Source organism: Talpa europaea (genome assembly GCF_964194135.1).
Source record: "Talpa europaea genome assembly, chromosome: 8".
NCBI classification, from domain to species: Eukaryota; Metazoa; Chordata; class Mammalia; order Eulipotyphla; family Talpidae; genus Talpa; species Talpa europaea.
Genome location: NC_140075.1, coordinates 13,614,226 through 13,627,981, shown reverse-complemented (window position 1 = coordinate 13,627,981; position 13,756 = coordinate 13,614,226).

Below are 13,756 nucleotides of genomic sequence, written 5' to 3'. Positions count from 1 at the left end.
AAACACTTCCGCAACATGAAGAGTGAATTGAACATGCAAATACAGGAATATGAAAGAAAATCAAGCTACTAGAGGAAAGGAAACCTATAGCCAGACAGAGTAGTATAACTTACCAGAGTTCAAGATAAAGAAAAAAATAGTTAAGCTGACAAGGGAAAAGAAACAGATATAAAGGAACCCTGAGTAGACTAACACCAGACTCTCCAGAAAAACACTGTAGGCAACAAGAGAATGGAGTGACATATTCAAAATACACCCAGATAAAATTTGCCAAGAAGAAAACTCGCTCCTGCAAAGATAGAGAGAACACAATCTCAAGGAGTTTGCAGTCTTTACCTCCCCTTCTCCAAGAAGTATTAAAAGGAATTTTTGTATTTAAATGAAAGAGATGGGGCCTCCCCGGTGGCACAGACGGTTGAGTACAGTGCTGTGAAGAAGTCCACAGCCTCTGCAGTGTGGCTTCAATCCCGTCCAGCCAGGGAGACCCACATGGTGCAGCAGACCTCTCCTGTCTTGCCTGCTCTCCCCTCAGCAGTGTATTTCAGTAGATCTGCCTGTTCTGTTCCCCACTCTGTCTCTGGTGAATCCTCTCACCCTCCCGCACATCTGGCCTGTACCCCAGTTCTTGTATGCATGAATAAATCTTAAAAAATAAAAATAAATAAATGAAAGAGAGGAACAAAAACTGAAAAAGCAATTAAATAGAATTAAAACAAAACAAAAAATAATAAGTATGACAGCTATATCAAATGTAAATGCGCTGAACTGGCAAAATAAAAGCTATACAGTATGAAGTTGGAACTGGAAACAGAATCTAACCTTCTGCTGCTAACACACCCAAATTCCAATGATAAACATAGACTGAAAGACAAGGGAAAGAAAATATTCTACAAGCAAATGACACCCTAAGTAAAGCTAGGACAGAGATATGAAATCAAATAGGCTTCCAACTTTAAAAGGTAGCAAGAGGCAGAAATGGACAATAATGACTAAAGAAACAATACAACAGGAATATATAACATTCATCAATATATACTCAACAGAAGACAACCAAAATACATTAGACAACTAATTTCTAATCAGAAAACAGACACTGGAGAAAATACATATGACCTTGCAGACTCTAATATCCCACACTCACCAATGGACAAAACAATCAGACACAAAATATATAAGGACACAATTATCCTAAACAAAGGAATAGACCACATGGAATTAATAGACATACATAGGGAACTGCACCACCCACACACACACACATAGACAAAAGCCAAATACACATTTGTCTCAAGTGTACGAGGATAATTCTTTTTATTTTTTTTTTATACAAGCACTGGGTACAGTCAGAATTACGGGATGGTCAGAGAATTCACCAGAGCAAAAGCTGGGAACAGAACAGGCAGACCGCCAAAATGCACTACTGAGGGGAGCAGCAGGCATGACAGTAGAGGTCTGCTGCACCATGTGGGATTCTCACCAGCCAACCAGGATTGAACCCATGCTGCAGAGTCTGCAGACAGCTTCACCGTGCAGCACTCAACCACCTGTGCCACCAGGGAGGCCCTGTATAAGGATCATTCTTCATGATTGACCACATACTGAGTGACACAACAAATGTCAATGAATTTTGGGAGATTCAATCATACCAAGTATCTTCTCTGACCATAAAGATATTGGATTAGAAATCAACTACAAAAAGAAAACAAAGTCTCTAATACAAGGAGCTGAAAATACACTACTGAAAAGTCACTGGATTCATGAGAAAATCAAGAAAGAAAGCAAAACTTAATTTAAGATAAATAATAGTGAGGACACAACCTTCCAGAATCTGTGGGACACCTCAAAAGCAGTACCAAGAGGGAATTCTATAGCAATACAGGCCCACATCAAGAAACAAGAAAGAGGCCAAACTAAAGAACTTGTGTCTAATCTCAAGGGACTTGAAAAAGAAGAGCAACAAATTTCAAAAGTCAGTAGAAGGAAAGTAATAATAAAACTCAGAGCAGAAATAAATGAAATAGAAAGGAAAAAGACAGTTTAAAAGACCAATATGAACATTAACTCATTCTTTGAAAAAAAATGTATAAATTCAACAATCTAAATGAGATGGATAGAATTTTAGATATTAGAGAATTATCCATGACTATATAGGGAAGAAATAGAAAAACCCAAACTAATCAATCACAAGCAAGGAAACTGAAAAAGTCACCAAATTGTCCCAGAAAACAAAAGTCCAGGACCAAATGACTTCTCCGGTGAGTTCTACGAAATGTTCAAAGATGAACTAATTCCTGTATTTCTAAAATTCTTCCAAAAACTGAGAAAGAAGGAATATGTCCAGATAGATTTTATGAGGTCCACATGACACTAATACCAAAAGCAAACATGAACACAAAGAAAGAAAAGTAGAGACAATGCACCTAATAAAGGCAGAGCAGAAATCCTCAATAAAACCTTAATGAACCAAATCCAACAGTGCAATGAAAAGATGACACAACATGACCAAGTGGGATTTAAACCAGTACCCGAGAATGGCTCAGGATCTGGAAATCAATCAATGAAACTCACCCAATCGATAAAAAGGAAAGTGAAAACCATGCCGTCCTATCAACTGAGGCTGAGAAAACCTCTGACACACACATCATCCATGTATGATGAAACCCTTGGCAAACTGAGTGTACATGGCACACACCTCACTATCATAAGAACCGTAGAGGACAAGTCCACAAGGAGGGTTGCACTGGCAGCCTGGGGTTCAGGGACCTGTCACCAGTGAATGCTAGTAAAGCAGAGCCAGGAGCGGAGTCTTTAAACTGTGCTTCAATGAAGCAGCTGCAACCTGGAACTTGGGGAATGAACACCCTAAAGAAATCGCCTTAACACTGCATTTCCAGCTGCCTTTTTATAGCGAGGGGTCCGGGGGCGCAGCGGGGTTGTGGTTGCGTGTGCGTGGCGGCCTCCGCGTGGCCCCTCCCGTGGTCCTAATCCGTGGTTACACTTCTGTTTCTTAGCACAATCCACCCCCGAATCGTGTATCAAGGGTCCAGCTGCTGAGTGCACCAAAACACCGCATTCTGCTGAGCAGGCGTGTTGCTGCTGCTGTGGCCCCACGCCCAGCTCTTCACGCGGTCCCAGCAGCTCCAGTGCGGTTCCCCTAAACCAGGCCCCAGAGGCGCCCCGCCCCCCACCGGCCACCACCCAGGCGCAGACGCCTCCCCGACAGGGAGACCCGCCCTGTCCTCTGCACCGCGGGACCATGGGCTGCGGGGCGCACTGGGGCGCCTGACCGCGCGTGATGCTGGAGGCCTGCGGGAGCACCATGGCGTCGCCCGGGGCACATGCCCAGCTGTGGGTTCCGCCCGCGCTGCTGCCACCCTAGGTTGCCGGGGAGGACCCGCCAGGCCGCCAGGAGGGAGGGGCGAGGACGGGGAGTCCCTGCTGTTCGCCCCCAGAATCCAAGGGCTTCCAGGTGTCTGGCTGAACAGAGCAGGGATCCCCAGCTCGGCCTCCAGGTGGGGCCTCATCGGTGCACCCCAGCTCAGACTGAGGGGGCCAGAGAGCGAACCTGAAGGTGACACGTCGGGAAATTATGGCCCGGAGGAGGAGGCAGGCCATCGCAGCCCGCACCCCGCCAGCCCCAGCCGCACCCCATACCCCGCATGCACCCCCAGACCCCACAAGCCCCAGCCGCACCCACAGGCCCTGCCTGCCCTATCTGCACTCTTCCGAAATGCCCAGCGAAAAGCCATGGCTCCTCCCAGCCCCCCGGGCCGCCGTGGCTCCTCCCAGCCCCCCCCCCCACCGCAGCCGCCTTGGCTGAAGTGGCCGCCGTGAGAGGGTCGTGTGTCACGCGCTGGGGGCCGGGACGGCGCCCACTCACCCCGGGATCTGCTCGTCTCTCCAGCGCCGGCGCCGCCTGAGCGGCTGGAGGCCAGGGCTCCGCGGGACCGAGGCTCCTGCTGGGGCGCAGGGACTGTCTGCTCGGCCCCATCCAGAGCGAGCCCGAGGTCCGGTCGCCTCCTGCCGCTCTTGAAGGTGCGCTGACCCCCACGGTTGCGCGTCTCCCTCCGCCGAGCATGGTCCGAGACCCAGGACGCCTTCCTCGGGCGTGGCCGAGCTTGAGCCGCCCTGTCCAGCTGCCAGGTGGCCTCGGCGGGCGGCCGGAGCCGGACAGGACTGGCCCCCGCCGCCTGGGGGGCCGGGAGGGCACTGTTCAGGTGGGGCCTCCGAGTGCGCGGGGGCTCCATGGGGCGGAGCCGCCCGGCCCACCCCATGTGCCCGCGTCCTTCCCCATGTCCGCCCGGGTCCTGCCCGGCTCCCCACTGCTGGGGTCTTCGCCCCCCCATCCCCACGGGCCTCAGGAAGACCCAAAGCACAGAAGCCTCAGGCCTTGCTGCTTGGTGACCCCGACTGCAGGACGGGGAGGCTGCTGAGGCGCGAGGCCCGGCCCTTCGCGGGCAGGACAGTCCCCGCCGCGGTGCGAGGGAGGAGGCAGGGAAGTGGAAGGGAGACCGGGCGCTCGTCCGCAGGTCGGGTCAACGCCAGTCCCAGTCCCATAGGCTCTGCTTGAGGCCTCGGTGCGGTTACCGAGGCCGCACCCGGAGTGCCTGGCTCCCATCTTATCCCAGGCGTCCACTGTGCATCTCCAGGCCCCGCCTCCCCCCTGATGTCCGCCCTGCCCAGCCACCTAGCCAGGGTTACGTGATACACGGAACCAGTGCTCTGACCACAGCCGCCCCTGCATGCTGATGTCTTTTGGCAGCTATGCGGTCAGCATCAGTCCGTCAATGCATGAAATTCAGTGATTTAAGAATAGGTCTCTTCCTCTGACAAGGCTCAGCAAAGTACACTGAGGGTAAAAGAGCATCACAATTTTTAGATTACCTGAACAGAAGCCAGAGAGAATTCACCAGAGCCAGAGCAGAGAGCAGAACAGGCAGACCAACAAAGTACACTGCTGAGGGGAGCAGTGGGCATAGCAAGAGATGTCTGTGCAACATGTGAGACCCTCCCTTGTTGCCGGGGATTGAACCGGCGCTGCAGAGGCTGTGGGCAGCTTTGCAGCCCAGTGCTCAAGTGCCGCACCACCAGGGGAGGTCCTCAGCAAACTTCCAAGAAGCTTCACAGTCAGGCTTCTCACTACCAGTTTGTCCCATCTGCTCCTCAGGAGCCCCCAGTCCTCCCCACACAGCCGGGCCTCAGGCATGTGCCTATCAACATTTGAGGCTTTTTTGCTCTTGTATCCCCCACTGTGGGGGCAGGAGCCTGTCTTCCCATCAGGCCCCTGTTTGTGCGCCATTGCCCGAGACTTGCTGGGGGAGCGGGGATAGGGAGAGGACTCTGAGAAAACCCAGAAATAAAGAAATGACAGAATAGGGTGGAAGAGCAGCAGGACCCAGGGATACACCAGCCTTGGGATCTGGCTCAATTGTCCTGCATGCCCAGGGACACTTGTGTTGATTGGGCCTCCATTCCCCGGAGGGGGGGGCTAAAGCTGCAGGGGGGACACCTTCACTGGCTCCTGGGCAGCCACCCCAGCAGGCTGAGGGCACCATCCTCGCACCGTGCAGAAGAGGGAAGCAGTGTCGGTCTCAGGTCCTCGCTTGGCTCCCTCCTCCCCTTATTGGGGGCTGTAGGGTAAATGGTTTTCAGGCTTTTCTGCCATCCCAGCATTAGGATTGCCCAGCCTAAAGGCTACCTGCAGTTGTTACATTGTTGCGTTGTTTACTTCTGTGGGCCATGGGAGGAGTAAAGAGACAGTCACCAAGGAAAGCAGAGGCAGGAGGAAGAAGCAGGAGAGAGGCAGGAGAGAAAAAGGGGAGAAAGAACACCAGAGAACCCAGCCAGAGTGAAGACTTGCCGGGGGCTTGGAGGCCTTGGCCTCCTGGCCCCTCAGCACCCCTGCCTGTCGTGTATCTGGTAGATGCACTACATGTAAATGCTCAATAAAAGCCTGAGACACCCACTGAGGGCTCAGGGCTCCCCTTTACCTGGTCTGATTGGATCATAGAAAACCTGTTCTGTGCACTTCCTGCCCCTACAGGGGGAAAGGATGTCCTGAACAAACTCCATATGGGCTTTGTGGATGCCAACCCCACTCCATCAAGTCACTGGGAGCTACAAGTCCCATTATCCCCAAAGGGTGGTGTTAAGCGGCCATCTTCTCTGTTTGTAAATAAATCCATCCCTGTTAGGGGGTCTCGGGGACTTGTCTCGTGCTCTCGTCCAGGCAGGTTTGGTCTCGGAGGGTCATTGGGATTCCAGGTCGGAGCAACGGGTAGGACGCATTTAAGACTTTTATCTCCCTTTTCTCCCTGAGTCATTCATTTCCTCATTCCCCTTCCCTTGTAAATAAATGTTTGTTAACCTTCTGTGGGTGACTGCAGTGTGAGTCCCCTTGAAGCGGTTGGGTGAAGACCACAGTCCAGCTACCCGCTTTAGAGCGGGGCTGCCCTGAGACCATCAGCCTTCCCCTTCGCCCCCTTGTCTCCTACCAGAGCACTGCTCGCAGCAACAAGGGGGCAGTGCTGCCCACCCAACCCTTTCCTGGCCCAGACATTCCCACCAGGCCCTATGCTGTGATGGGGGTGCAGGGAAGACACCCCCCACATCTTCAGGGAACTTCCTGTGGCCCGACAGGCCAAGGAAAATGGGGAACAGTGTGGATGGAGCTGACGGGGTGGGGTGCACTGAGCTGCCCCTGCCCAAGGGGTCAGGGCCACAGTGGACAAAAACAGGGCTCCAGGGAGCTGAAATCCACCCTCACCACCCACCAGGCCCCAGCCCCCCACAGCTGTCGGAGAAGGAGAGGACCGGGACCCAAAACACACAGTGTCCAAGGCCTACCATGAGCAGGGAGCGCCCAGAGGCACAGCAGGGAGAGGTGGGAACGAGGGTGAAGGGTGGGACTGGTGGTAGGGGACAGATGGGGGACAGATGGTGCCAAAGCCTTAAGGGTGAGGATGAAGCGGTGCTGGGAAGCACGGATGCAGGGCTCCCCTCACTCCTGAGAGCAGTCCCTGCCATCCTCCCGTGGCGCTGGGGCCTGAGAATCAGCCATTGAGAAAGAGATGTTCAGTGTTTGGGAAAGGACTTTGGAAAAGGAAAAATCTGTACTTGTGGAGATGTCCCTGGCACTTCATTTATCTACAGGAACAAATGCTGGGAAATAACCTCAGTGAAAACCCCAGGAGCAGTCCAAGAGTTCCGTATACATAAACTGCCACCGTGATCCCTGAAGAAATGGGTGTGCACGGTTCATGAGGTGGTGCTATTCCAGCTTGGATAGAAAATATGAATGGAATGATCCAGCGTGCCTGTGACATAGAAAGGGACACTTACTTGACATTGAGTGGAATACTCTACGCAGTGAAAACACCAGCCCCTGGCCACAGCCAAGCCTGTGGATCGCCTCGCCCACGTACTGTTGGGTGAAAGAGCCTAGAGAGGAAAATGTACATAATATGATTTATTTATATTTTAAACACCAGGCAAAATAAAAAGCTTGCTTTTATTATACATTTAATACTACATGATTGTGTAGGAACGTGTCATGATGAGCAAAGGAAACAGTGATTGACGGGAAGATCCTAGCTCTGACTAGTTCATTGCCTTTACAAAAACACAAACCAGAAAAATAGGACAGAATAGAATGAAATTCCTTGTGTTTCCAATGAACTCGCCCCACGTTGAAAGCCATCCCGGTGTCCTGCCAGACGGCACCCTGTCATTTTCTGTCTCCCCCTAGAGCTCAGATCCTGAGGGCAGAAGAGGGTCCACAGTCAACAACAAAGACGGTGACAGCAGAACAGAGAGCTCCACTTTGCTGAAGTGCAGCCGTGGGCTGGCTTCCGGGAAGGCTCCACCCTACGAGATCAGAAGTACCATCAGTTATTTGGGTGCTAAGACGCCAGTGAGGAACTGAGGAAGGAAAAAAAAAAAAAAAAACCTCTGCAAATGAGCAGATCCATGTCAAAGGACCATAAGTGCACCAACAATATCTAAAGACACAACCTCAGTAAAGTCTTTGAGGATTCTTCTCCAGAAGCAAAGAAAACAAAGGAAAATGTAAACAGTTGGGGCTCCGTAAACATAAACATCTTCAGAACAGCAAGAGACAATGATCAAAACAAAGAGACACCCTGCTGAATGAGAGAAAAAAATTGCAAACCATATGACAGATGAGGGACTGATATCAAAGATCTACAAAGAGCTTACACAACTCAAAAAAACAAATAATCCAGACCAAAAAATGGGCAGAAGTTAAAGGACTCTTCTCCAAAGAAGAAATGCAAATGGGGCCTCCTGGGTGGCGTAGCGGTTGAGCGCTGGGCTGTGAAGCTGCCCGCAGCCTCTGCAGCGCTGGTTCGATCCCCTGCCACCGGGGAGGGTCCCACATGGCGAGCAGACCTCTCCTGCCATGCTCGCTGCTCCCCTCAGCAGTGTACTTCGGTCCTTCTGCCTGTTCTGCTCCCTGCTCTGGCTCTGGTGTATTCGCTCACCCTCCTGTGCTTCTGACTGTACCCAGTGCTTGTATAAATAAAATAAATAAATCTTTAAAAAAAAGAAATGCAAATGGCCAACAGGCACAGATAAAAGGATCAGCATCACTAGTATCAAGGAAATGCAAATCAAAACCGCAGAGTTGACACCTCACTCCAGTAAGAATGCTCCACATTAAAAGAAAACAAACACGGAAACAACAAATGCTGGAGGAGTACTGGAGAAAAGGGAGCATCCTACTCTGCTGGTGGAAAGGTAAACTGGTCCAGCCACTATGGACGTCTGTGTGGAGTTTCCTCAGAACACTGAAAATGGTTCTACACATGATCCAGTGAGTCCACTCCTAGGAATCTACCCAAGGGACAAAAACATCCCAGGAAAACTGAACTCCCTTGTTTACTGCAGAACTATTTTCAATAACCATGACATGGAAACAACTCAAATGCCACAAAAGAGATGAATGGATCAAAATGGTGTGGTGTAGATACACAAAGCAATATTACTCAGCAAAGAAAACAGACAAATTCATGCCACTGTTGGTGATATGGCTGGAGCTGGAAGGGATTATGCTGAGCACAATAAATCAGGAGAAGAAATATCAGATGGGAAGTACAGAGAAACTGAACAAAATGTAAAGAAAAAGACAACCCTAGCAGGCTGACCAAGAGCTAAGTCATCCAGCAGGGAGAGGGAGGGAGGGGGCTAAACAGAGGGGAGGGAAGAGCACAAAGGATTGTGGTGATGGGTCACAGCTGCTGTGGTAGTAGGAGCATTATGGGGACAATCCCTGGGGGAGAAACCAGTAGCTAGACAGAAATGAACAAGGATGTAAGAATAGAAGAAAAAAAGAGATGGTCTTTAAGGACAGGGGAGCCTCTAAAACAACATAAGTAAATAAATGCTCTTAAAGGGGAGTTTCACCCTGAAAAATACTGCTGGCACTACAGAGGCATCCCCTCCTCACCAGATCTAGAATACATCTCCAGGAACAATCTCTGGTAGGTGCAGCAATTAAGCCTGCTCTGTTAGACAAACAGTTAGAGAAAATGCTTTTTTGAAAGATTGATTTATTTTTATACAAGAGCTTGGGTACAAGCCAGAGGCATTGCAGGGTGAGAAGATTCACCAGAGACAGAGTGGGGAGGAGAACAGGCAGATGGACTGAAAATACTGCTGGGGGGGAGCAGCAGGGAGACAGGAGAGGTCTGTCGTGCCATGTGGGTAGCTCCCCGGCCAGGTGGGAATTGAACTCACACTTCAGAGACTGTAGACAGCTTCACAGCATTATGCTCAAACCGCCATGTCACTGTGGAGGCCCGAAAGGGCTATTTGTTTTTTTAAAGATTTGTTTGTTTTTACAAGCAATAGGTACAGTCAGAAATGTGGGTTGGTGAGAGAATTCACCAGAGCCAGAGTGGTGAACAGAACAGGCAGACTGATGAAGGACACTGCTGAGGGGAGCAGCGGGCACGGCAGGAGAGATCTGCGCACCCTGTGGGACACTCGCCAGAGGCCGGGATGGAACTGGCACTGCGGAGGCTGCTGGCAGCTTTGCAGGCCAGCGCTCAACTGCTGCACCACTGGGAGGCCCACGGAAATGGCTGTTTTTAACTGCAGTCTCTTATAACTAGCAATAATGTTTGGGAGGAGGGGCATTCTAAAACTATTAAGTAATTCATGTTAAATATTAATGACAGAATCCCCACATGCTACGATACCTGAAAGTTTTCTTCTGTTTCGTTTTAGCCCAAGCTCCTTCCTTATGGAGGACGACGTCCAGCACCCACAGACCTGTTCTGAGGATGGACGCAAACTCCTTCCCTCTCCCGGCCTCCAAGAGGGTTATAATTTACCATCATTATAAAACCTCTGGTTCAGAACAAATTACAAAAATTTGGGGGGTCCAAAAATATCTGGCCCTTGTGCTTATTTTTTTCATTTCAGAGAAGTTACTGATACCTTTTGGACCACAGCGTCCAAAACTACAATGTAGGAATAATATCTCTATAGCGTCATTAATGGAGATCATGGAACTAAAGCAATGAACATGTTGTGCAGGGTTAGGTAATCTCCATCAGATGCTCAATAAAGGCCGATTCCTTTCTCCTTTCTAGAGAAATTCAACTTCTCTCCAAAGCAAGCATAACAGAGGAAGTGGCAACACATTTAAAAGTAAAGTACAGCGTTTCCCCCCTACCCACCCCAACCCCCCCCATGGTGGGCTAGGGGTTAAATCCCAGTGCTGTCACCATGACTGGCTTGAGTTCAATCCTCAGCCGGGAGTTGACCCACTAGGTGTAGCAGACCTCTCCTGTCTCATCCACTGCTCCCCTCAGCAGTGTATCTAAGAAGATCCTCCTGTTCTGCTCCCTACTCTGTCTCTGGTGAATCCTCTCACCCTTCCACACATCTGGCCTGCACCCAAGTTTTTCTATGCATTTTTTTTTAAAAAGCTTTAAAAAAGGGCCTCCCCTAGTGGGACAGCAGTTGAGCGCTGGGCTGCTAAGCTGCCTGCAGCCTCTGCAGCACCAGATTGATCCCTGGCCGCTGGCGAGGGTCCCACATGGTGCAACAGACCTCTCATGCCACGCGTGCTGCTCCCCTCAGCAGTGTATTTCATCAGCCTGCCTGTTCTGTTTCCCGTTCTGGCTCTGGTGAATTCTCTCACCCTCCCAAGCTTTGGACTATACCCCAGTGCTTGCATAATAAATATCTTTTAAAAACCTTTAAAAAAGACAGATAAAGGGGGTTTTCTCCAAAATATCCAGTTCTGATGAGTCATTGTGGTTTACCCAATCCCTGAAATAGGAGAGCTATTTTTACCACCATCTATAGAGAAAAGATCTCAAGAGCTTAGAAAAGAACCCGTCAGTGTCAAAAATGCTCCCCATTTAGAAAATTTCCTTCCCTGTTTGTGACAGCACCCAGCTGACCTGCTGAAAGGTTTGTTGGGTGTGTCTTTTAGTGATGCAGAGAGGGCCACTGCTTTCACTGCATGGAGTTGGTTAATAATAACCCATTTTAAAAAACCAAACACTTGTAGCCGCTTGTGGCAGGCTGTGTGGCTCCTGGTCACTCAAGAGTCAGGGAAGCCTGCATTCTCGTCAAGGGAGAGTGTAAAGTCGCCTCCTGAGGCAGTGTACAGGGGTCCAAGGTCTCTCTTCCAGGCTCTGAATGACAACGTCAGCTGCACAACAGGGAAGCTGTGCTGCAGCCCTCACATGCCGGCCCAAGACCAGCAGGGGCAGCATCTCAGACCCCTTGTGAGAAATAGAGAGCCCCAGGCACCAACAACCCTCTGGGTCAGAACTTGTGCCCCCAGGAGACTGGGACACGACTCTGCCCTGCTGCCGGCTGGACCTGGGGTGGAGAGGCAGTGTCAGCCCCAGAGAAGATTACAACATGTAAACTTATAATTCCCCAAATTATATTCTAAGCACACAGAAATTAAACACACAAATCAGTGGAGCACAGCGGAGAGCCAAGCAAACCCACCCCAGGGGTGATCAGTGCAGCAGGGAGGCACTGGGAGCAAACACGGGGGATGCACTTTCCGTCAGGGGCGCTGGCCACCCACGGGGTCACACTCAGGAACGACCTGACCCCCATGTTCCTGCAGGACCCAAAATGACCAGAGCAGAGCTCTGCACCCCCAGCCCGCCCCGTTCTAGTTCCCCTGACTGGCCCGCTCTGCATCAGCCACCGGCAGTGACTTGTCCTCACCTCCCTCTTGCTCCGGGTGGCTCCTGAAGAAACTGGGCTCCCGCAGGCAAGAGCTTCACCCCGAGTCCCGGGAAGCGAGTGCCAAGGCGAGCCCAGCAGCTGGGGAGGCAGGAGCGGGCACAGGGGCGCGGCTGCAGGAGAGGCCTGCGGAGGGGCTGCAGGTGGACGGGGGCTGCAGGGGAGGGCAGGGAGGGGAGAGCCCCGGGTGCTCACGGGGCGCCCGCGCCCGTCCTGCTGCGCTGAAGCTCAGAAAACCCAACTACACGGAGGCGAACACCCCGCGTCTCCGACGACGCCGTTAACGTAGAATTTCCACGCGACTCCACAGCAAGTCGCCCCCGTGACTGAAAACACGCGAGGATCGTTCACCCGCGACCACACAGGCCCGAAACCGCGGCCCCCCACAGGGAGAGACGGGGCGTCCCGCCCCGCCCCCCATTATTCCCTGCCTCTCCCTGCCCCGCCACCAGCCACCAGCCTGCGCGCTGCCCCCGGGGCTGCTCCCTCCTTGGCCCAAGGGCCCATCTGCCTGGGCTGGCGCTCTGGGCCCCGCGTCTCCGCCACTTCCGCTCCCGCGTCAGCGCGCAGGGACGTGATGTCAACACGCAGGGGGCGGGGCGAGGCTGAGGAAGGACAACCTCGCAGGGGAGCCGGGCGTGGGTACATGGCGCTAGCTGCCTGGTGGCTCAGGGGTGGGGGTGGGGTGGGGTGGGGGTGGGGGCCGCCCAGGCGGGACAATTGTTGGGTAGAGGCCCCAGGCCAGGCCAGGGCCCGCAGCAGGGATGGAGCCAGGGCCGAGGGGTGGGTCAGACCAGCCAAGGGGAGATGCAGCCGCGGAGAGTCTTGGACAGGGGAGGACCGCGCAGAGAGGGGGCAGGAAGAGGGAGTGTGTGACTTCAGAGCCTTCAAGATGGGCAGACAGAATGACATGGAGGCAAGAACCCGCTGAAATAGGGGTTCTCGCTCATTCAGAAAAATTTTATATCGCCCTTCTGTGGGGAACTTAGACTTCAGCTATTAGAATTTGGAATATTATATATATGCATGTGCATTAAAAGAAATAGTAATGCAGTGTTTGAGAAATGACCTAAGGAAATGCTGTGAACACAAATAAAAATGTATATCCGTAAAAATGCTAACCAGCACTTTCTTGTACTGACAAATACAGGAAACAATCTCCATCAGAACTCCAGGAAACAGTCAAATATGTGACAGTAAATGTAGCAATTAGGTACCATCATTCTGAATAGTTATCAATGACTTGCAAAACACTTATTTTACAACATTAAGTGAAAGAGAATTGATATAAAATTGCAAATACAGTGTTATTCCAGCATGAAAATAATATATTTTACATGTAGAACAGAAGGGAGAAGTTACTTTGCAGTGAAAATAGAAAGTCTCTAGCTAAATCCAATATGTGGGTCACTTTGCCTGCCTGTTGTTGAGTGAAACAGTCAAGATATAAAATGAACATATTATGAATGATTTAAATTTTAGATACCAGACAAAATTGAAATCATGTGTTAAT